Below are 22,000 nucleotides of genomic sequence, written 5' to 3'. Positions count from 1 at the left end.
TTGATTAGAGAAATGCAAATCAAAACAATCCTGAGGTACAACCCCCACACCCATCAGTTTGGCTAATATGATAGAAAAAGAAAATGACAAATATTGGAGAGGATGTGGGAAAATTGGGACACTAAAGTATTGTAGATGGAGTTGTGAACCAGTCTGACCATTATGGAAAGCAAATCGGAACTATGGCCAAAGGGCTATAAAACAATGCATACCCTTTGACCCAGCATTGTCACTATTAGGTCTGAACCTCAAAGAGATTTTTTTAAAGATTAATTTATATATTTTAAGTTTTCAACATTCATTTCCACAAGATTTTGAGTTGCCCATCAATTGGGGAATGGCTAAAAAAGTTGTGAAATATGATTGTGGTAGAAGACTATTGTTCTCTAAGAAATGATGAGCAGAATGTTTTCAGAAAAACCTGGAGAGACTTGCATGTTGCAAAGTGAAGTGAATTGAACCAGGAAGACATTGCACACAGTAACAGCAACATTGCATGATGAACAACTGTGAATGACTCAGCTATTCTCTTCAATACAATGAACCAAGACAATCCCAAAGGACTTAAGATGAGAAGTGCTATCCCCCTCCACAGAAAGAAGTGATGGAATCTGAATGTAGATTGCAGTACACTTTAAAACAAACAAACAAACAAATAAAACCCTTTATTTTTCTTGGGTTTTTTTTTGATCTTTGTTTTCTTTCACAACATGAATTAAATGGAAAAATGTTTTACATGACTGCACATGTATAACCTATATCAAATTGCTTACTTTTTCAATGAGGGGGGAAGGGAAGGGAATAGGAGATGATTTGGAACTAAACTTTTTAAAAATGAATTCTAAATATCGTTTTTACATGTAATTGGAAAAATAAAATATTTTTAAAAGATGGGTAAAAAATTGTCTCCTGGTTAGAAATAGGTTATCTAAATCTCTCTCCTTAGGTATTGTGAACCTTTTAGTTTTAGTGGCTTTCCAAAGCATCTAGTGTATCCATCTTTCTCAAAAAGCCATTCATTCCATATTTGATTTGTGGTTCAGATAGTAAATTAAAAAGGAGCTTGGAGATAACATTTAGCTACTACAATAGAATATTGTAGATATTGGTTTTAATTTGTCTGAATTAATTCTTTACAGAAATTAAATGAATGATGAGAAATTATGCTCTGTCATTTCTGTGCAAAGTTAGCAGTAAATTCAGGTTTGTAATGAGTATAAAATTATTACTGAAATATTGATTTAAAAGTTTAAGCTTTAAATTATGACATAGTGTAAGAGAATGATGCAGTAAGATAAAGGAAATGCTCTTCCACAATCTTGGTGGCTCCTTACTACCTACAAGATTAAGTATAAAATCCTGTTTGGCTTTTAAAGCTTTTCTGTAATGCCAATGTGATACCCACAGTGAATGCTATGAATATATGGGTCTAGTTCTGAATCCCAAAATATAATGGACTCTCTTCATTGAAGGCAGAACCAAAACAATTATTCAAACACCAGAAAGCCAAATCCAACACCAGAAAGCCAAATCTATCACAGCAACAAAGAAATCTATGCACTTAACCAATGCAGGGGGCACCACCATACCCAAGCCTTCCCTCTGTAAGGGCCTTCCCACAAATGAACACCCTCAAGTGAAATCAATCCCTGGCTCTCACTCACCCTTGCTCCTACTCTGTGTGTCTCTCTCTCCCAGCTCTGACTGCTCTGTCTCACTTCCTCTAAGCTCATTCCACCCTTCCTGCTCCACCCCTTTGGCAAGCTCCTCCCACCACAGACTTATGTGACTCAGGCTTCCACATGATTCAAACTCATGTGACTCAGATAGATCACATGGGCCTGTTACTGATGGGAAGATCTTCAAATTGCATCAATAATACATTACAAACACACCTTCATAACTTGGTTCCTTACTAGCTTTTCAGAATTCTCACATCTTATTCTCTCTTCCACCCCCTCAATACTCACCCATCCTCCATGTACTCTGTAATCCAGTGACACAGGCCTCCTTGCCTTTCCTGGAATAAGGCATTCCACCTCCCAACATAGATCATTTTCACTGGCTGTCCTCAATACCTGGAACTCCCTCCTCTACTCAACCTGCTTCCTTCCCTGGCTTCCTTCAAGTTCCACCTAAAATCCCACATCTTGCAAGAGACATTTGCAGTCCTGGTTAATTATAGCAACTTTCCTCTGAGATTATCCCCAATTTATCCTGTATATATCTTTGTGCATGGTTGTCTATATTCTGTCTTCTTTATTAAATCATAGAGAGCAGAGACTTCCCCCGCTTTTGTTTTATTGCTAGCACTTAGCACAGTGCCTGGCACATAGTAGGCATCTAATAAATGCTTGTATACATGCTTGGCATGTTGTTGATTTAACATGCTTTGTGAAGACAATGAATAACAAATGATAAAACATTTAATGAGCTCTTATTATGTACCAAGAACTCTGCTAAGCACTGAGCATACACATTCAGGTAATCAAGCCGTTTACTATCCTCTACTAGCGTCTATTCTAATAGGAGACAGAAAACCTATAATTGGGAGCTAGAATGCAGGAAGTGGGGGAGGTGACACATGTTCTGTAGCCTGGTTTGAAAATGTCAAGGAAGCATTGTAGAGACCTGCATCTAGGCAAGGTTAAGTGAAAGGTCATTTATCAGAGCCCAGGGTCCCAGGGGAAGATTCCTCATTCTTATAGGAGGGGGATAATGAGCAGAAGCAGGACAACTGGAGACATAAGAAATTATGATAGATTTTCACCAAGAGGGAAATAGGACTCAAGATAAAAACACATTAAATAATATGTATCTGTAATTAACTTTAGTTAGTTTTCTTTAGTCATTAGAATTGATTTATTAGTATATAGAACAGTAGAGTTGGAACCAGTGAAATCTCAGTTCCATTTTAGGGTCCTCTGTGGCTATATGAACTTGAGAAAATTCACTGTACACTCATACATAGCTATGTCCATCATAAAAGAGAAAATTCTCTTTGCAATGTTCTTTTCTTATGGGAAAATCTACAATCACTAATGATATAATGGTTATAATGGAATTGGAGACACTAAGGTTTGAGGTGAATTTACGTAATTATAAAGTAGAAGTAATTTATTCCTATGAGACTTATATGTAAAAAAAGCACATGTTCCCAAAATTGCCAATTTTAGGAATAAAGTCATGAACTAAAGAGTATTTAATACTAAAAGGAAAGCTTGGAAATGAAGATTGCATCTTATTACTTGAATCCTCCTTAATTCACTAAGCTACCATCTTTTGTGACTATGTCTGCCCAATGCTAAACATAACTGAGTAAAAAATAAAAAATCTAAGTGAATAGATAGTATCTAAATTAATATTCAAAATTAGATTGTTGGCACAAAATTTTACTATTTCTCATATTTTCACTTACCTAATATTTTGTAGACACATTCAGAAATCAGTCAATCCACCGGCTAACTAATATATCCTAAATCCAAGTGATAATTCATTCTGGAGAAGATCTTGATTAACAAATGAACTTGAGTGTGTGATGAATGAGTCTTTAACTCTAGAATACTAGGATTGAGGGAATATTGACTGACAGTTCTTCAGCAGGTAGGAACAACAGACCATAGCACCTATGCAGTTATCTCAAAGAGGTAGCTACCAGCTAGAAGCTGCAAAGTGATTGATTGTAGGAACCCTCCCACATGGCTTCCCCAGAAAACATTTTGGAGTTCTTGCCTCAGGCTCTAGAATTTCTAGTTACAACTCTAATTGTGACCTCTCTTTCTGTCCCCCTCTCTGTCTCTTTCTGTGTGTTTTCCCTCTCTGTTTCTCTCTCATACTTTGAAAAAGGATATGTTGGAGCCCAGATCATGTATCTTTTCTTTAGAAAAATGTTATTTAAAAAAGATAAAAATGGAATTCTTTTTTTTCTAAATGTTTCTTAGGCAAGGAATTCAAATGGCTATCATGGGCCTACCTAACATTCTTGACTTGAGAAGATGAACAACTCAAAGAAAATTTCCTTCATAAAAACATCTCACAGCACTGCTTACAGAAATTTTGTTGCATCTTGTGAAATCCAACTGCGATTCTCAGGAGAACTAAGCCTCTCATCAGCTATTGTCCTTCTTCCTTTCAGCAGTCCTCAAAGGCTGTATATTTTGGCATGGAGTTTTCTTATATGGTCTTTTCTGTTTCTGACTTATATAAGGTCAAAAAAAGGATGTAAAAATATAATTAAAGCTTTTATAAACCTCAAAGATTTGGTCTGATTCAGATTCAGTTTTTGTGCAAATGAGCAAAGTCTTATCATATCCTAGCCAATAATGCCTTTCTTCCAAAAGGGGAGAACACATGAAAAAACACATGGTACCCCTCCTTACCCACTGAAATTTTTGCCTTCTAAGACTTGCTATTTCCTGTACAATGCCTTGACCAAATGCTATGTGATACCTTTCAGTGACAAGTGAAATAATATATGTATCCTTTTCGTATTTATTCAGAACAGCTTTTTCACCAGTAAGATCAAGGCCTGGAAAGCATGTGTCAGCTAACACTTCATAATGAACAATATTAAACACTCATGTAATTTCATTAAGTTTTAATGATGGGTAGGGGTTGATGCCAAAGTAGTTCTTTGAAGGTCTTTATAAATGGTTTTTTAAAAAGATGTCACAACTAGCATAATAATTTGCTCATTATATATAATTCCACTAAACTTATACTAATGCAAAGCATGTGCCAGGCCAAACATCATATTCCAGTTTCTATAGCATATCAATGTCTATATGGTAATACCAACAAAAAGCCTACACCTTTGTGATGAAATATGAACTCCATGGATTGTTTTGAAACAAAATAATGAGGCTGTAAGGAAAATATAGATACTACTTTCTGTAGAATAATTTTCCATCAAAGGTTCCCTTTGAAGCCATGCTTCAATGGATTTTTAAAATATCACCAGCTTCTAAAATGAAAGAGATGTGAAAAATGAAAAATTGCTTGTGTAAAACCTACACCTGCCCTTTATGTTTTGGCATTTGGGTAAAACCTTCTAAAACAACAATTTAGTCTCCTTTCCCTTGACCACAAAGGAAGTGAGCTTGAGAAAAATAAGAGTAGATTTGCTTTTAAATCAATATATTAAATCCATTTTTAGATTGGATTTGCTGAGGCTATTTATTCAAGTATGAATGAATTTATTCATTTAGACTTGAGTTCAAATTTTGCCTCAGAGATTTACTAACTGGGTGACCCTGGGCAAACTACTTAACCTTTCAAGTTTGGATCCCTCATCTGTAAAACTGGGTAAAAATAATACCCACCTGCCTAAATAGCAGATATTATTATTTCACAGCATTGTTAAGAGGCCCAAATGAGTTATCTGGAATGCAGCTCGCAAACCCTAAAGCCCTTATATACATACTATAGTAATATATTATATAATGCTATGATGATAATGATGAATATGATATAATTATTATCAACAAACATATTAATTTCAAAGGACTATGTTGGGCATGGGGTGGGGGAAAAGGAGAAATTCAAGGATAAAGAGATAATTTTTGCTCTTAATGTTTAGTCTATAGTAATCCCCAAAGGGGGCAATTTTAATGCTATGATAAAAAAGAACTAGTTCAAAATCCCACTTCAGCATTTTTTGGCTGTTATTTGGTCATTGTGGTGAAGGGTTTATTTTACTACTTCTACTATGATTGACATTGATAGCAATCCTTGAATTCTTCATTGATTTACTAAAATACATAAATTCTTTCCACTAAAGCAGGTTGCTAACAGGGATGTGCTGAAGTCTGTTCATACTAGCTTCCAAGGATGGTTGAATTTTCACTGTCAGCATTTACATCTTGGAAATCAGCAAATTCTATAAATCAGGACTTAGTAGGTGATAGATAAATAGTCCGTTGCTATGTTTGAATGCATTTCAGCTTGTCAGGACCTAGCATAGTTGTACAGCCTTCAAAAACCTGAAGACATTTCCCTATGCTGATAAGTCCTTAGAGTCTGACTCTCTAATGTCTACTTATCAGTAAGCTCCAAGAGGGCAAATACTTATCTAAATATTATATTGCCCCAGTCTAACTACTACTGTTGGTGTTCAACCTTGAAAGGACCAACGGCCTCATGAGGGTGATGTCTTGATTTGTCCATGAATTGGCTTTAAGTGAGAGAACCCATACAAAGCACTGTAGTTTTCAATAGTACTGGCATCTCAAATTTGGAGCTAGGCTTCACAATCCAGGAGAAAAAGTCCCAACTTTCGAGTCAGAGGAGACTTGTGTACTTGTCCCCTTATGATGCTTACTATCTATGTGATGCTGCCCGAGTTACTTAACCTTTGGGGACCTCAGTTTCCTTATTTTTAGAATGAAGTGCCTAGATTTAGAAAGCTCCCAAGGTCCATTCTATCCATATAGCTATAGTACTAAGTAAATCTAATATAAAATAAAGATTAATAAACAAATAAAATTAAAGACTAAACCTTATGTCACAAAAGAATTCACTGTCAGATCCTTTAAATAACAGTTCTCCCAGACCATTTAAAATAATTCAAATTACAACATTTTACAGACATCTATTGTGTAAAGTGTGGTACTTCTATTTAAAAACAGCCGTTTGTCATTTTCTCTCACACATGATCATATGTCACACAGTTTCCATATAACCCAAACATATGCTGATACTCCCATCTGTGAAAGTGACAAAGATACTAGTTGAATTGTGGAATTTTTGAATAAAAACATCATGGACAAATTCTAGACTAACAGGGATCCTTGTCTTTATTTGCTCAGAAGCAGGTAGAATATAAGACTTGGGATCAAAATGACATGTGCCTGAGTTAATATGCACATGTTTACATATAAATAGAGAAAAATATAAGGAATAAAGGAGAGCTTAATACACTGCAGAGACAGCTCGATATTGGGAATAGACCCTTGTCCTTTGAGCCAGGAAGAAGTAGTTTCAAGTTGTGTCTCTGACAAATGTTCTCTGTGTGACCATGAGCAAGGCTCTGGACCTCAGAGTGTCCTAAACATTTCTCACCCCTGCTCTAAGACTATTAGTTGTAGGTGGGTTGTTGATATGTATTGTGTGAGGGAGTTTTCTTAAAGTAAGGAAATCATAGCTCGTGCTAGTCAATAAGTACATACTATGTGCCAGGAAACTGAATCCTCCATGCCAGGAAACAGAACCGCTTCCATCTGAATTGTCTTAGGAAGATTCTGAAGATCACTTGGCAGGATAAGATACCAGACACTGAGGTCCTTTCTCAAACTAAACTGCCAAGCATTCAAACTCTGCTTCAGAAAGTGCAACTCCACTGGGCTGGCCATGTTGTTTGAATGCAAAATGTATGCTTGCCAAAAAAGATTATTTTCTGGAGAACTCATACAAGGCAAACATTCATATGATGGTCAGAAAAAGCAATACAAGGACAATCTCAAGGTCCCTCTCAAGAACTTTGGAATTGATTGTATGACATGGGAGACATTGGCATAGGACTGCTCAACATGATGTGCCCACATCAGAGAAGGTGCTGTGCTCTATGAACAAAGCAGAATTGAAACAGCTCAAAGGAAACTCAGGATGTGCAAGTTTGGAGTATCCACCCCAAATATTCACGTGGACTATTTGTTCCCGACCTGTGGTAGATCATTCAGCAGCAGTGCCTATTGGCCTGATCAGCCACAGTTGCACACATTGAACTCAAGCATAATGACATCATTTTGGTCTTCTTCTAGAATGGAAGACAACAACCAACTATGTGCCAGACATTGTGCTAACTGCTAGGAATCAAAAAAGGTAAAATAAAAGCAAAGAAACAAATAAACAACAACAGAGCTTTGCCTCTACTTTCAAGGACATAATAGGAAAGACAACATAAAACTATTTAAGGAGATACAAGAAATATACTTCAGGTATGAAGATAATATGGAAGGGGAAGACATTGACAGCTGGAGGAACCAGGAAGAGCCTTCTGCACCTTCAGTTGCATCTTGAAAGAATCTAGGGAAACTCAGAAGTGAATGTGAGAAGTAAGGATGATAAGTAATGAGAGCATGTACTGCGGCTGTAGGAGTGGAGAGAAGGGGGCATATGCAAGTTTGTTGTGAAGGTACACACAACAAGATTTGAGAAACAATTAGAGTGAGACAGAGGATTTGAGGATGACACCAAGGCTGCGGGCCTGTGTTACTGGGAGGATGGTAGTAACCTTGACTATAACAGAAATCCAAAAGAAAGATGAGTAATGTTTTAGACATCTTGAGTTTAATATGCCCATAGGAAAATAATTTTCGGATGTCTAAGGGGCAGCTAGAGAAACATAGCTGTAGCTAATCAGGCAGTCTAAGGTTGAATTTATAGCTCTGGGAAATATCTGCACAGAGATGATAATTAAACATGTGGAAGATTGTAAAATCACCAAGTGATACAAGAAAGAATGAAAATAGAAGAGGGCCCAGTACAGAGCTTTGGGAGATAACCCTGTTTAGAGGGTATGACATGGATGAGAATCTACCAAAGAGAGTGAGAAAAAAATGGTAAAATGTGTAAGGAGGGAACCGAGAGAAAGTAAAATCTAGACTGTATCCAGCATAAAAAAGTTATTGACTGTATTAAATGATGCAGAGGTCAAGGGGGATCATGATGGAGAAAAGGCCATTCTCTTCGGCAATTAAGAGATCACTGGTAACTTTGGAAAGAACATTTTTTGATTGAATGATAAAGTTGGAAGGTAGACTAAAGAGGATTTAGAAAAGAATAAGAACTGGAGGGACCTACTGTAGAAGGCTTTCTCAAGGAGTGTAGTGGCCAAAAGGAAGAGAGCTAGAAAGCAAGAACTAGTGGGGATTATTGAATCAGATGATAGATTTGTTTGTTTGAAGATGGGGAGATATGTACATGGTTGTAGGCATTAGAGAAGGTGCCAGTGCGGATAATAAGAAGAATGGAGATGATAATGGGGGCAATTAGATGAAAAATTCAGAATGGAATGGAATCAAAAGCACGTATAAGGTGCTTTTTGCTTTGGCAAGAAGGGTCATCTCTGCCTATGAGACAAAGTTGAAAAGAAAATAGTGAGCAAAGATGCCTTAGTGATATGAAATGAAGAGGAGGGGAGAAAATGAGCTCTTGGTAGTGGTCTTATTTTTGGGAGGAGGAAATATGAGGTGGAAACATTTGCTGAGAGGACAGATAGTCAGACAGATAGAAGCTTGTCTGTTGATTGGTGTGAGGTGGAAGGCATACATAGAAAGGCTTAGTTGGAATACCACTGTGGAGAGTGGCATAATGAATCAATTAAAGAGGAAAATAATGTTTGCCTTACTACAATGAAGGCATAGTTGAAATTAGATAACATAAATTTGCAATGGGACATTCTGTGTGGTATTATGATTTCCTACAGGTCTGTTCAGCAGAATGTACATAGAAGGAAAGGAACAGGTGGTAGAATAATACAGGGTTGAGGCTTGATGAAGCATGATCAATGCGAGGAAAAAGGGATAAAGAAATCAAAGGTGAAAGATAAAGTTAAGTTGAGTTAGTTCACTAAGGTGTTGAGATTGAGAAGAAAGGAGAATGTAGCCAGTGCAATGGTGATGGCCTAGAAAAGAACTAAAGGGCAGAGGGAAGGGAAATCATGATTAGCATGAGCAATAGCTTTAGGGGGTCATATGACAGAAGCAAAGATGCAAGAGTAGATTACAATCAGACACATGAATTTTGAAGTTCATGGAAAAGGAAGTAGACTTCTTGTGGATGATTGTGAAGGCAAAGTTGTGAACATCTCTATATGCAGTAAGGGGAAGTGGAGAAATATTTTGTGGGAATTGAGTAGCTTGAGGAATTAGGATATTAGTGGGATGGCAAGCAGGGTGGGACTTTTTGCCTTTGATTTTCCTTGAGGAGTGCTTCTCAGCACTAAGGCAGCGAATACCTTTGATGAGTCGTCTTGCCTTTCAAATATAATGGTAAGCAAAGTGGTACTTTTTGTTGTCTTTTGTTCTGGAATGCTTCTCAGCACTGAGGTAATCAAGTGCCTTTGATCAGTCTTGCCTTTGTTTCAATAGCAGTCTTTGATTGAATCAAGAGTCTTTGATGACCTGAAACAAGAAAGGCCCAGGCCCCAGGCCCCACACCCTTTGCTAGGTAGGTATTAAGTTCTAGGGCCCTGAGAAGTGTATATGTGATCTGAGGTTAGAGTTTTGTTTTGGAGGTGTCACTCATTAGAAGAGTGGTCAGTGGTTTGCCCAGACAAGACTCTGGGTAGCCGTTAAAAGCCCCCTCCCCTAGCTTTGAAAACCCAGATGTTGGTGCTTCTCTCTGGTAACTGTGTACCATGATTTGGTCAGACAGATAGAAGCTTGTCTGTTGATTTGTGTTATTTTGCTCTGTTTATAATTCCTGCTTATAATTTCTGTTCATGTTTTCTCTGAAGTTCAAGGTGCTGACTTTTCCCCCTGAATTGAGTGAATGATAAATGTATGTTTAATTAAAATGAGATTGTAAACTCCTTAAAGTTTCTTTCCTTTAGAAGAGCAGATCAAAGAACCAGTGCTAGTGGCCCTCCTGTGTGCTGGTGTTATTGGTCTTATGTAGCCACAATAGCAGTAAGTAGCATTATTGTTACAACTAGGGTATCTGAGGAGATATTAAAATGTGTGTTGGAGTCCTCCAATAGGAGGATAGGAAATGAAGCAGAGATAAATATTGTGACAGGCACACAAAACTAAGTGAGGAATGTAGGAGAATGTCTTTGGGGTCTGTAGATAAAGTAAGGAGGATTTGGATTGGCTGATGAATTTGATAGCGGGAACATCAAAAGTGGAGGTTGATTAGTGAAAGTGATCAAAGGAGAGCCTGGGAGTGGCAATAAGGAGCAAGGAATATTTTAATTAACTCATCATGATTTATGAGTTGATGGATAGGGGAGAGAGCAGTGTCACAAACAAAAATTGAAAGTTCACAAATCCTGGGATCTAAGCACCCCTGCAACAGAAAATTTAGTTAAAATACCAAGGTCTATATAGGCTACAAGACTATCATCCTTACACAAAAATATTCAAATGGAACTTGATTTCCATTATCTCTTCCATTTATTTGGTACACTCTTGGTAGGTAGCATTTCCAAATTTAAATTTTCCCTTTATTATCTTCCTTTAAATTTACCTACCTTATGACATATTTTCACCAATACCATGGGTTTTCACATATAGAAGAGTCCTTGATGAGTATCTAATTCAAACTCCTTATTTTACAGATGAAGAAACATAAGCTCATAGAAATAGAGTGACTTGTTTAGGATCACACATGTACTGGTTGCAAAGTCAGAATTCTAACCTGTACCCTTTCACTATAAAACCACTCCACTAGGCTTTCTTATGCTTTGCTAATTCCAGTGTGATAACAATATCATAGAATCTCTGAGCTGTGAATGACTAATTAATCTGTTGATGTTGTTAATGAGGTAACCATTAAAAGTGAAATTTCTACATCAGTTCATTGAATCATAAAATTAGACTTGGAAGGAACCATAGGGTTCATTTAATCTAAACTCTTCATTCTATAGATGAGAAAGTTGAGGCCCAAGGAGGATAACTAACTTGCCCAAGGTTGCAATGGTTAGAAATAGCAGAGACACGATTCAGACTCAGATCATCTAGCTTCAATTCTTTACTCCTTTTTTCACTGTACTACCCAGCCTCTCTTGACATCAAGTCAAAAGCCTCTGGGAGAGAAAATATTTAAAGCTTCAAAAGTGAAATGGTAGAATTTTTGTATATTCCTGGTCAAGAAGACCTTTGAGTACCCATTAAATCATACCCTGTAGGTGCTTTCCTGAATTATCTACTGGCAGAGCCCACTGTCTTTGTCATTCTTAATGAGAAATTTATCTCAGAAAGAAGCACATCCTCTGTAGCATGCACCTGTCACTTAAAAGCAAAAACTGCGCTATGTTTAAAAAAATAGAAGTGGTGGAACAATTTTTCCAATTATGACATTTATCTGCAGACAGTTTCAGGGTTTAACTTGTTTCTAACACACAGTATTACCCCATTCCAATGACTGCTTTTGATATAGGCTCCCAAGGGAACCATGCTCGAAAGCATTATATCTGCTTGAATTTTGATGGTTACCATCAGAACTAAGAAGAATAGAATTACTGCCAAAGATACTTGTTTTTTGCCTGTGGTCATTTCCTCTGTCTGATCTAATAAACAAAATCCCCAGGATATAATAGATGTCCTACAAGGGAAGTAGAGTATGTTAATTTACTAAATGATCACTGGATGAGCAAATCAATGAAAATAAGGTACTCTAACACCAGAAAGGATTAGATGAACAACACTAAAAGAAAAAAAAAGGTTGGGAAGGGGAGGCTTATCACAATTTTGTTTTTGCCTCTAATCTAATTGATATTCTTCTGCTGCTATCATTAAAAGTTCTGGGCAGACTTGCAATTATGCTATTTTTAGTTCTGACACAACAATTGCCTTTGGATGAAATTTTATAAACAAGATTCTAGACTTGGATTTAGCAAATACAGCAAATATAAAAAGGTCACCTTAATTAAATTTAAACTTCAGAAATCCCTAAGAATAAGCAGATATGGAAACAATTGTGGTTTGATTTATTCATGAGTTTGCCCAAGATTTTTGTTATAGTCTACCTCACTTGCTGCTTAAGAAAACAGAGATAAAGACAGACATCAGATGACTAGTTGACTACTAGAAAACACATTGCCATCTTCTTGCTTGATCTCTGACTCAGCTTATTTCTTCATTTCCTTACTAGATTCTTTAATATCTATCTTTGTTGCTGAGTATTGGACTTCTCTTGTATGGGTAAAGGTGGCAGCTTTGATTCTTACACATAGACTGCTATTCTTTTGTCTTGGTTATTATCTCCCTTTCCATCTTCCACATTCTACCTACCTGTGAATTCCCATTAAACTTCTTAGCTCCTCTGGTCAATAACTCAATGCCTAACTTCTCTTTACCTACTCAGGACTCCCAGATGCTCTGGTTTACTGTGAATCCAGTCAGTTAACCCCCAAAGTCATATTGAGCGCATCACAAATATAACAATATAGTTCTACAATCAATGAATAAGTTTCTTTCTGATTGGTTGGCTCTTTCTAGAGTAGTAGAATCATGTATTTAGATGTGGAAGGACCTTCAAGGTCATCTTATTAACCTCCCAATCACAGACCCAGTGAACTTTATTTAGTTTTTATTCTCCTTGACTTCTCTGCAGAATTTTACAATGTTGACAACCTTATCCTACAAAAAATTTCTCTTTTGGACTCAGAAACACCATATTCACCTGGTTCTTTTCCTACTTTCCAACAATGCTACTTGCAGCTGCTGTGGGGGGTACAAGACTAATAACACCAGCACACAGGAGGGCTGCTAGCACAGGTTCTTTGATTTGCTTTTCTAAAAGAAAGCAACTTTAAAAGTGTCAACGATCTTACTTTAATCAAACCCTGAACTTCAGAGAAAATACAAATAGAAATTACAAGCAGAAATTATATAAACAGAGAAAATACAAACGGCAAAGACCAACAGACAAGGATTCCAACTATCAGACAAAAAGCAACACATACATAGTTGCCAGAGAGAGAAGCACCAACACCTGGGTTTTTCAAAGCTGGGGGAATCCTTAATGGCTACCCAGAGTCTCATTTGGCTAAATCACATGAACACTCTTCCAATGAATGAGCCCCCAAAGCAAAATGCTTGCTAACCTCAGTGTATATATAACCTTCTTCAGGGCCAGAGGGCATCACAATCCTAGTAACCCAGGCTCGTGTGACACAGGGAAGATCTTCAAATTGTATTAACATTACACCTACCTATAAGCATTCTCTCCTTGTCTCTTTACTTGGCTAGAAGTAACGAATTAGGTGGATTTAACCCTGGACCTCAAGTCAGGGAGACTTGCTTCAAATACGATCTAAAACACTAACTGGGTGACCTTCTCTTTGTTTTCTTATCAAGTAAAATGAGGATAATAGGAAGGAAGGAAAGGAAAGAAGGAAGGAAGGAAGGAAGAAAACTTTTCATGTCTTCTCATGCAACAAAACAGTATTCTATCATATTTATATGTCATGCCTTATTCAGCCATTCCTCAATTGATAGGCATCACCTTAGTGTTCTTTTTTTGCCACCATGAAAAGATCTGCTATGATTTTTTTTCTTTGATATCTTTTGGGTATAGGTGCAAGGTTTATTGCCTTACAAAATGTCTATTCCCATGAAAATTTCAGAAAATTATGTTTTAAAGCAAATGTTCGACTGGACATTTGTTTGATAATCTCCGTGCTTGGGCAGTTAAGTGGAACAGTAGATAGAGAATTGAACTTGGAGTCACTAAGTTCTGAGTTAAAATCTAGCCTCAGACATTTACTAACTGTATGACCTTGGGCAAGTCACTAGGTCACTAAACATTTTCAGCTTTGGTTTCCTCATCTGTGAAATGGTGACGATAATAACACCTCTGTCTCAATATTGTCGTGAAAAGAAATGAGATGATTGTATAAAGTATTCAGTACACCTTAAAGAAATATAAATAAAGGCTAGCTGTTGGTCTCTGCTCCAGGAAAGGCCTCAGTCATGTTATTATCCAATATTACTTTGCACATTCTATCTGACAAGGCAAAGGACAAGATCACCAAAGGATGTGAAAATCAGTTGGTGGCTCAAATAATACAGTAAAATTAGAAAGATTTGTCTTTTTAAAAAGAAGACATTCTACTGTTAGTGATATAGTGAAGTTGTTATTAGAATTAAGAAATTCTAATACCTCTATTTTTGTTAGCTTTAGGTTGGGGTTTTTGCCTTCACCTTTGAATCGTAAAGCATTTCTTCCCTCTCCACGCTCATCCTTTTCCCTCCTGGTTGTATACTATATAGGATTTAGAGAGTGAACCAACAAAACCTAAGAATAAAGCATTTCTATCTGTCTTGAAAAAGTTAAATACATGCTAAATACCTGGGGCTATATGTATGTTTGGGTGGGGGAGATGGATGGTGTTAGTACATAACATTCATTCTTTGGATGAAATCATTTCATCAGAAATGGTATTATTTACATGCTATTCTATTCCATTCTATATGTTAAGAAAGTTGGAATAGTCATGAGAGAAAGCAAAAAGTGCTTTCTGCTTATTCATGTATGTATCAGGCTTTAAGGATGCAGCAGGGATTGTATTTCAGATGTTGGAAAGAAGAATATGAGGTACGAGATTAAAGATGTGTTCGAAAATATGTATTTGCACATCTGTGAAAATATATATTTGCACATGTGCAAAAATATTTTCCCTAAGAAAAGAAATTTTCCATATATTCCAGATGGCAAATAGTCCCTCAAAGTCTTTCAACATCCCTCTTTGCTAGACAATTTCTGTATCTGGTCCCAGGTATTAATTTCACTCTGTACAAATCAAGAAAATGTACTGTTCCAAGTATCATGTTTTTCCAGATTTATTTGGGCAAGTTGTTATCTGCTCAATCTTCTTTAGTTTAAGCAATCGGTAAAGGATTTTGCTTCTGTGAAGTTGTACATGGTAACCAGTAACTGGTGAATTGCAATAAATTTTCATAAAGAATAAAGTAATTTGTTGCTATTTTAATGGTTTGGTGAGTGATTTTTACAGGAGGGGAGATTTTAAAACCTGAATTGGAAACTTAATAGCTATGATGCTGCCAACTCACATCAGTGCAATCATCCTGTGGGTATACTTTATAGTCCCTGCATGTGAATTATCTGCCTTGATGATGAAAATAAAGATACTGCAAATGTAAAGTTAAATAGGTTTTACCTGCTGGGAAAGATATTATTATTGATGAACAGTGGAGACCATGTTGCACTAGATGGCCTTTTTTCCTATTCCTTAAAGGTAATAAAATCTAAAGAATGAAGAACATTTAGATTATTCACCCTAATAAGCCAGTGAAGTAGGTGGCTCATTTTATATTCATGTAATGCTGGGACATTGTACCTTGTTTAATTATGCACGCCTCCTCCAAAATATATCCTATTTTTGTCTTATACTAAGGCAAATGCAATTTACATAAGTTTTATGATCACTTTTGATTAGCATAATTTAGAGTAATAGGAGTGGGAAAATACAGGTTTCATTAATAGAGAGGATCATTAAAATGTTCTCTGTAATGAGGTCTAATTAGGTAGAGGGGAAAAAACCCACGAATCTACCAAAGAGCTAATACTAGAAGGCAAAGTATTAGTTATGCTCCCTGCAACCCCTTCTCCCCAAAAACAAAATCCAGCCAGGATGTGTGAAAAATAGAACTGTAGACATTCCTATATCTCCTTGAAGTGGTAGTTTATTCTTTTTATTTAGAAAGGGAAGAAAGCAATGGTTTCAAATATTATAGCCATGTCAACATGCCTACGACAGATTTTCTCCTTGCCTCCATTATATACTGTGCCAAAGACTGATCTGACTTCAAAGGTGCAGAAAAAGTATTTTGCTTTTTGAAGTCAGGAAGACAATGGGTTCATTCACTTCAGCAAAGCAGTCATTCCAACAGAAATGTTAATTTTTCTTTCTATCTTCCAGTGCCTTCAAAATGTTCAACTACTTATCAGAAAAGTATGTTCCCAATTACAGAGATGAGTGAATAAAGTCAAAGAAATGTTAGAAGATTTGCTTAAGGTTCTTTGAGTTTTGTTTAATGAAGTGTCTGCAAAATGTTTGTTCCAAACTGGGGTTTGGAGTTGCGATGTGTTTCAGGAAAACAGGTAGGCAAAACCATCAGGATTCTTTACTCATTGTCAAATGAGACCCAATTGTGTCTCCACTTTAACATTCCCTCCAGCTTAATAAAGATAGACAACATGAAAGGAAAAACACATTGTGACAAAAATGCATTCTGGTTTAGAAACATGCACATTCAGTATTAGCTGTTTTTCAAAGTTTTCAAAGAATATAGTTTTGTGTTCTGAGAAGACTAAAGTTTTCAAAACATTCTTCCTTGTTTGGCCTAGAGCTTTCCCTCTCAGTCAATATCATGTGTCTTTGGGGACCTCAAACTCTGTCATTTTGACAGCTAATCAGGAAGCATCTGGATGCAAACCTCTGACTAATGCTAAACATGCTACTTTAAAACAAAGCATGCATCCCAGTATTTGCTAGTTAATTACTTTCTCTTTTCTATGTAGTCACACAAACGGTACTGAACGAAAAGTATTAACTTAGAACTTCAGGCCTTTTTTTCATTATTATGATAAAGGGACACAGTTCCCTTTTGAAATTTCTGTATGTGTATCCCATTTGGATTACCGTCTTGTGCAAGAGGCACATTATAAACAAACTGTCAGGCTTACTTTAGACTTTGCTAGATTAGTGATCTCATTGGTGTGGGTACTCCCTGCACTGGTGTTGATTACAATATGATGCTATTCTCTTTCATGTTCTTCCATAAATAGTCCATAAGGATGCACCCAACATATTGGAGGCCTTCTTCTTGCAATATTTTGAAGATATAAATGTAACAAAACTAAGCATCAAGTGTCTACTGTGCGCCAGGTACAGAGCTACAAATACAAAAGTGATACAATGCTTCACCTAATGGAGATTATATCATTCTGGAGAATGCAATATTTTGCAGATAAGCAAAATGTATATGGGTGTATAGATATATAGATATAGCTCTGGAGCTATACATACACACATATATACACATGCACATATATACATATATGGATAAAGATCCACAATCATTTCTGAGGAAGTACTCATAACCAGGGGCATGAAGAAAGGTCTTTTGAAGGCAGTGACCTTTGGGCAGAGTCTTGAAGGGAGCTGCGGTTTAGATCTATTGTCAACACAGGCTTGGGCACAATGATTTTTTCATCCTATGTATCCTTTTTGGTTTCTTTTATGTCATTTCTTTTTTATTTTCATATTTTATTATTTAATATTTTAGTTTTAAACAATGATTTCCACAAGATTTTGAGTTACAAACTTTCTTCCCATTTCTATCCTCCCCTCTACTCCAAGATGGCATATATTCTGATTGCTCCATTCACTAGTCAGCCCTCCCATCTGTCACCCCACTCCCTCCCATCCCCTTTCCCCTTACTTTCTTGTAGGGCAGGATAGATTTCTACACCGCATTCCCTATATATCTTGTTTCCCAGTTGCATGCAAAACAACTTTTTTGAGCATCTGTTTTTAAAACTTTGAGTTCCAAATTCTCTCCCCTCTTCCCTTCCCACCCACTGTCCCTAAGAAGGCAAGCAATTCAACATAGGCCACATGTATCATTATGCAAAACACTTCCACAGTAATCATGTGAAAAAAAAACTATATTTCCCTCCATCCTATGATGTTCCCCTTTATTAAATTTTCTCCCTTGACCCTGTCCCTTTTAGAAAGTGTTTGCTTTTGATTACCTCCTCCCCCTATCTACCCTCCCTTCTATCATCCTCTCTTTTTATCCCCTTCCCCCTATTTTCCTGTGGGGTAAGATACCCCATTGAGTGTGTATGTTATTCCCTCCTCAAGTCAAATCCAATGAGAGCAAGATTCACTTATTTCCCCTCCCCTGCCTCTGCCCCCTCTTCCTTTCCAACTGTACTGCTTTCTCTTGCCACTTTTATGTGAGATAATTTACCCCATTCTATCTCTCCCTTTCTCCCTCTTTCAATATATTCCTCTCTCTTCACTTAATTTTATTTTTTTTAGATATCATCCCTTCATATTCAACTCACCTTCTGCCCTCTGTCTATATATATGTATATTCCCTTCAACTACACTAATACTGAGAAAGGTCTCATGAATTACACACATCATCTTTCCATGTAGGAATGTAAACAAAGCAGTTCAAATTTAGTTATGATTTCTCTTTCTCGTTTGCCTTTTCATACTTCTCTTGGTTCTTCTATTTGAATGCCAAATTTTCTATTCTGCTCTGGTCTTTTCATTGAGAAAGTTTGAAAGTCCTCTATTTTATTGAAAGTCAATATTTTGCCTTGGAGCATGATCCTCAGTTTAGCTGGGAAGGTGATTCTTGGTTTTAATCCTAGCTCCTTTGACCTCTGGAATATCATTTTCTAAGCCCTTCAATCCCTTAAGGTAGACACTGCTAGATCTTGTATTATCCTGATTGTGTTTCCACAATACTCAAATTGTTTCTTTCTGGCTGCTTGCAGTATTTTCTCCTTGGTTTGGGAATTCAGGAATTTGGTGACAATATTCCTAGGAGTTTTCTTTTTGGGATCTTTTTCAGGATGTGATCGGTGGATTCTTCTAATTTCTATTTTACCCTCTGGTTCTAGAGCATCAGGGCAGTGTTCCTTGATAATTTCTTGAAAGATGATGTCTAGGCTCTTTTTTTGATCATGGCTTTCAGGTAGTCCAATAATTTTAAAATTATCTCTCCTGGATCTATTCTCTAGGTTAGTGGTTTTTCAATGAGATATTTTACATTGTCTTCCTTTTTTTCATTACTTTGTCTTTGGTTCTGTTTTATAACATCTTGATTTCTCATAAAGTCACTAGCTTCCACTTCCTCCAATCTAATTTTTAATGTGGTATTTTCTTCAGTGTTCTTTTGGAGTTCTTTTTCCATTTGGCTAATTCTGCCTTTCAAGGCATTCTGCTCATTGGCTTTTTGGAGCTCTTTTGCCACTTGGATGAGTCTATATTTTAAAGTGTTATTTTCTTCAGTATTTTTTTGGGTCTCCTTTAGCAAGTTGTTGACTTGTTTTTCACGATTTTCTTGCATCATTCTCATTTGTCTTTCCAGTTTTTCCTCTACTTCTCTTACTTGCTTTTACAAATCTTTTTTGAGCTCTTCCATGGCCTGAGACCAATTCATATTTTTCTTGGAGACTTTTGATGTAGGCTTTTTGACTTTGTTGACTTCTTCTGGCTGTATGTTCTGATCTTTTTTGACAACAAAAAAAGATTCTAAAATCTGTCTGAGTCTGAGTCCATTTTCACTGCCTGTTCATGTTCCCAGCCAACTACTTGAACTTTTTGTCAGGGTATGACTGCTTGTAGAGTAGAAAGTGTTTTGTCCCAAATTTTAGGGGCCTTACACTGCTGTTTTCAGAGCTATTTCTACTCCACCATCAAGGCAAGCTCTGCCACAGCAGCACTCCTCCTCCACCAAGAACCACCAACTAGGATGGTGACCCAGACCCAAGCAGGACTAAGCCAGAGAACTTGCCTTTGTGCCAGCAAATCACTCCTTGCACTCCTGTTCTGATATGCCTCTTAATTCCTCCCACCATGTGAGCCAGGGACTTGGGAAGCAGCTGAAACTGGAACTCCAGAAGCAGCCACAGGAGCTTCCTTCTGCTGCCACCACCACCACTGTGCCACCTCCTCCACTTTCATGGCTGGGGCTGGACCGCTCTCTAACATGACCCAGCAATTTTCCCACTAACCTGCTCCATGGTCTTTGCCATTTGTGGGTTGAGATGTCTGATAACTCCCACAACTCAATGATACATGGCCCTCAGGCCTGCTCAGCCAGACTCCTGGTCTGGTTGGTCCTGGTATGGCCCATGATGGGCTGTGCTCGGCTCCCAGCACTGTGTGATAGACCCTTCCCAGCAACCGTCCGGGCTGTCCTGGGCTGGAGACCTGTTTCCCTCTGCTGTTTTGTTGGTTCCGCAGCTCTAGAATTTGTTCAGAGCCGTATTTTACAGGTGTTTGGAGGGATTTGGGAGAGGGTTCAAGCAAGTCCCTATTTTCCAGCCACCATCTTGGCTCCACCTATGCCATTTTTATATATAAATAATCATTGGCAATATTGCCTTACTTGCTTGTAATTACTTTATGTTTATCTGCTGCTGCTTGGATTGCCTGAAATTGTTACTTCTTGAAGGAGGTGATGCTTCATGATTTTTAGTCATGTAGCATTACTTGTATAATATGGTGCTAAAATGGTTGTTTTTCATAGCAGAGAGATGCTTAGGCTAAAGTGAAAATGATTAATTTCCCAATGGAATTTAGAATAATTTATTTATCTTATTCAACTCTGGACCAAAATAGTTATTTATCTGCATTATCTGTTCCATGGTAAAGTAATGTATGTGTGAATTTTCCCATGATTCCTAATTGGAAGGTAAAATCTTTATGTTACTCTGGTGACACAGAAGGGCCATGACCACACTGAGAAGAATCTGTTGGGATGTCTAATGAAGACTCGAAAGGGCAAATGTTACATTGGCTCCGAATTATGGAAGTTTTGAACAACTTACTTATAAGTGCCAGTGAACACATCTATTCAAGGAATACCATTTTTCCTTTCTTATCAAAGCTTTCTTAGAAAAACAGTCCTCTCCACTTCACAACATAATAAAACATTGCTGTGTGTGATGCAGACACATGGCAAAATTGCTTAGTAACTTTTCTGATGTTTCTGAATGGGACCCATCTTATATAAGATGACAATATTTTGCCAGTTGCAATAGAGGCATGTTAATTTTGTCCTTTGTTTAGAAGAGGAATGATGGGTGGGTCTTTACTTGTGCTTGAATTGAATTTAATGTTTTTGATATCTGACCAAACTCAAAGCATTCCACAGTGCTAACTTCAGCCATATTCATGGCTATTGGAACAAATTGCTATTTGTCCATTCCACTGGGGGATGTCTTCACATACTTGGGGTAGATGCCCCACTAACTCACCAACAGGTTTGAGGCCTGTTGGTTTTCCTCAACCTGGTTTAACCCATCTGCCAGGACAGTTTTACTGGGCTGTGGCCACTGTGCATGCTACAGTTTCTTGGAGTCACAGGTTAGAGTTGGGTGAAGGTTGACACCAATGGTGGATTAGCAGCCCTGAAAAGGACTCAGCAAACCCTCATGCCAGAGGGCTAGTCCTCCCTGAACACCCTATATATTTCATAGCTTATATCCCAAAAAACCAATCCAGAAGTAAAGTTATAAGTAATCAAAAGACTACAATGGGAATAAGACATAGCACCTAATACTA

Source organism: Trichosurus vulpecula, chromosome 2 (assembly GCF_011100635.1).
Source record: "Trichosurus vulpecula isolate mTriVul1 chromosome 2, mTriVul1.pri, whole genome shotgun sequence".
NCBI classification, from domain to species: Eukaryota; Metazoa; Chordata; class Mammalia; order Diprotodontia; family Phalangeridae; genus Trichosurus; species Trichosurus vulpecula.
Note: the sequence above shows the minus strand (reverse complement) of the source record.